This window comes from Hibiscus syriacus, unplaced genomic scaffold, assembly GCF_006381635.1.
Source record: "Hibiscus syriacus cultivar Baekdansim isolate YM2019G1 unplaced genomic scaffold, ASM638163v2 tig00110888_pilon, whole genome shotgun sequence".
Taxonomy (NCBI): domain Eukaryota; kingdom Viridiplantae; phylum Streptophyta; class Magnoliopsida; order Malvales; family Malvaceae; genus Hibiscus; species Hibiscus syriacus.
Genome location: NW_024062898.1, coordinates 115606 through 119592, shown reverse-complemented (window position 1 = coordinate 119592; position 3987 = coordinate 115606). Strand labels below are relative to the sequence as shown.

At 35.7% G+C, this 3987-nt stretch overlaps 1 pseudogene; it reads left to right on the top strand.

Annotated features, from left to right (window-relative positions):
- The first annotated feature begins 532 nt into the window (after positions 1-532).
- Positions 533-2337, top strand: LOC120144327 (annotated as a pseudogene).
- The last annotated feature ends 1650 nt before the right edge of the window (positions 2338-3987 follow it).

Here is a 3987-nt window from a genome sequence, read left to right as displayed (position 1 = left end):
CACGAGGTTGAAATCTCTCCATGAAGACTCTAACTTTATTACCTTGAATCCTAGATCTATTGACACAGATGATAGCCTTCCTCGCATCCTCCAATATGGTGAAGCGAACAAAGCCAAACTTACTTCATCCCTTGCTTCTTTTTTTAGTGATGAAAGAATCGACCACCTCGTCATATTTATCGAATATTAACCAAATACCTTGATGATGATGAAGCTCTAGAATACTAAAGATGATCACCGTAACACAATTTCTCACAAACGAACTTCTCACCTTACTCGCCATGCTAGATGGATTTTCCTATGTGTGCACATTTCTTATCATGTTGAGTGGATATATTTGAATTGAGACTATTAAATTTATTATAAAAATTGATTTAATAATTAATTATTATTATTGGTCATTTTTTTAAATTTTTTGGAAAACTTATCCAAAAAATTAAATAAAACTCTACCCGAGGGCTATTCCAAAATTTGGTGAGGAACTTTGTTTCTTCTCGCATGTTTCTCTCCTCTTTCCACTCTGTTTCCCTTAACTTTTGTTCTTTTTTCTCTCTGCATTGCTCTTTGCATTAAAAAGCTTGGTCAAAGGCTTTTGATTCTTTATCTTCCCTCAATCAGATTCTCTCATAATAACAATCATACAAAAAGACTGTTTCCTTTTCTTTTCTCTTCAGATCCTTTGTTTTTTTTCCCTCCAGTTCCCTATCTCTTTCTTTCCCACTGGACCCATTCTTTTCAAGTTCCAACCTTTACATTCAAATTCACCAATTTTTTTTAAAAAAACTTTTTTTTAGCTTAGCTTGGCCCCCTTCATTAGGTTTTTACAAGAATCTATCGAAATTCAGGTACCTTTGTGTTTATATATATTGTTTTTTCACCTGAAATAATGGGTTATCTAGCATTTTGATTATGCTTCTATTTTGGTTGTTGAATCAGGTATGAGTTTAGGGTTCTTAATAGAGGGGATTTCTTGGTTTTGTTGTGATTGAATCATTGAAGAATAAAAAAAATAATGGATTTGAGTTGGGATGGTTTTGGGAATTCTTGGAGTTGTAATCGGGATACTGAAATCTTATGTGGAATAACTGAATCAGAAGGGTTTTATGAGGCTGTTGATGATGATATTGCTGAAAGATTGCCTGAAGATCCATTTGGGATGGGAATTAGGTCTACTTTTGCTGCAGCAGTTACTGGTTTGTTTCAGGATTTTGAAAATGATTTGTGGTCTGATTTCTGTATGTTTGGTATGCAAAATGATGAAGAGAAAAATATCTCTGATCAGCAACATAAGTTTAAGGGTTTAAATTGGGTTTGGAATGGTACCATGAGTTTTCAACCTGAACAAAGTATCTCTAGTTATGGATTTACTTCAGAAGAAGTTGACAAGACTATTGGTGATCAATCATCTTTCTTTCATGGTGTAAATTGGGTTTGTAATAACTTGGAAATCAACAAAATAGCAGACTCAGATATTGATTTTAATGGATTTGAGATCGATTTTGGACTTCCCATTGGAGGTTCTTCGACCAATGATGAAGGATTGGAGGATTGCAAAGGAGTTTTTTGTGATGCTAGATATGGAGGTGATCCAAGTGATTCTTTGTTTTTTTGCTCTTGGTTATCTTGGTGTTAAGGACCTCCTTGCCGTCGAAAGGGTTTGTAGGTCTTTGAGGGATGCGGTTAGAAGCGATATTCTTCTATCGAGGAGCATCCATGTTGAACATTCATTGAGTAGAAAGATTACTAATGATGCTCTTTTAAAATTAACTAATAGGGCTCAGGGCACTCTGGAATGCTTGAGTTTGGTCGGGTGCATAAAGATTACTGATGATGGCTTGAAGCATGTACTTGAAAGTAATCCCAAGCTTACTAAGGTTAGTCCTTGTAGTGCAAGTAACTATTTTCGAGTTAATATTTTTTATTTTTCATACAACAATTGATTCATTATCTATTTCATAGATAACAAGGTTGTGTTTCTGTCAATTGTCTTGCAGTGTTACTTGTGTGTCGTATTACTTAATTAGCTACATAATTGTTATAAATTTATCAAACTGTATCTACTGTTTCTTTTTTATGTATAATTGTACGCTTTAAGTTTGGTTACTCAATTATGGTTTATTTTTTTAATATCTGAAATCGTACAAGTTAATTAATTAATATATATATATTCTTGCAATTAAGTGTACCAGAATGTACAAGGCTTAGTTTTGAGGGTATTTTGTTGAATTTAAAAGCCTTCTAGTCCATTGGGTCTCCAGGAATAAAACAATTAAAATTAGGTGGATGTTTCTGTGTAACAGAAGATCTATTCAAGGAGTTAAAGTTTTTACTCGGTGTGGATAACTCCATACAATCGAGAGAGCAATAATCGAGAGAGCAAAAACCCTAATTTTTTTGTCAAGGTCAATTGCATTTCATGTGTGATGATGGTAGGGTGATTGATATTGAGATCTGCCCCAGATGCGAGAAACTGAGGTTGGTTTACGACTGCCCGTCAGAGAGTTGTAGAATAAAGCATAACCCTGCTCAGTTGTGCAGGGCTTGCTTTCTCTGCATTGCTCGCTGCTTCCGTTGTGGTTGTTATTTTAAGCATTGCTACTATGAGGAAACGTTTACTTTAGACTTGCTTTGTTTTAATTGTTTGAAGTATATGTTTGGGAGTGAAGAGAATCCGGAATTAATCGGTACTTCCTATCAGTTTTACTTTCATGGCTAATTTAGAAGTTCGAATTCCCTTGTGCTATTGATTGTGGACAATTTTTTGCACAACGCGAACTTAGCAGCTGGTTATTGAATATGTGCACGGATGTACAAAGGCGAAGGTTAACATAATCCACCCGAGCAGTTCTTGGTCATTGAATATGCATGCATTTCTTTGTTATCGACTGTGGACGCATGCATCCCTTTTACTTTTTGGTTCGTTGAATCAAGAACTGAGATCTTATTAAGAACTGAGGTCGGTGTTGGATTAAATTGAGTAAGCATTTCATAAAGTGGATGGTTTCTTGTTTGGTTGTGATAGAAGCCGAGCATTTTTCAGATGCTCCCTCGATACCATTCGATCCTTGTGCATGAGGACAATCGATATGGTAAGTAGAAGAGGGGAGACTGGTCTGGTATTTGGTTGGTATGTTTGTTTCGTTTGTTTTATGATTTGGGAACTTCATATATTTGTTGGACAAAAATAATGCTGAACTGTTATCTTCCCTTTGATAAAGTATCTTGTTATGGGTCTGAATTCTGATTGTCCGTGAATTAATATGAATTAGTTGTTATTGGTGTATACACCTATTTTTGTCTGGGTTTTAAAAAATATATTTATTTATTTATTATTATTATTATTATTATTATTTTTAATATTTTTTAGGCCTCTTGTTCAACCCCACTATCTCCATCATTCCACAAAACCCCTCCACTACCACTACATTCAAACATGCATGCAACTATAAAGAGGAAGAGAGCTGAAAATGAAAGGTAGAGAGAGAGTGGGGGTGGCCTCTCAGCCCCATGTTCGATCCCTACAATGCACGTCCCCTCTTCTAGCATGAATAAAAGCAGATTTGCCAAATCTTTGGAGTTGTTTGATACATCCAAGTAATTCAATGAATGAAGAGTGGAAATAGGTTTTACACTGCCAGAAATCTTGCAACTCGAAATATCCAGATGCTGGAGCTTGGTAAGGTTGATGAATCCATCGGGAAGAACACCAAGAACATTGTTTGAAACGTCAAGAAATTCAAGGTTGGGAAAATGTCATGGCCCTGGAAGGAAAATTAGGGAATTCGGATCACAAATTAGGGATTGACGAAGAGAATGGGGAAAATGAGGAACGAATTGGGGATTTAGAAATTGTTACCTGATTTTTATCTGATATTGGCGTGGGCTGAGGAGTGCCAGTGGGCTGAAGGAAGTCAGTAAGCAGGGATGAAACGGGCCAAAACTGAGCTAGACAGAGACAATTATTTTGTTAGAAAGAATATTACAGCT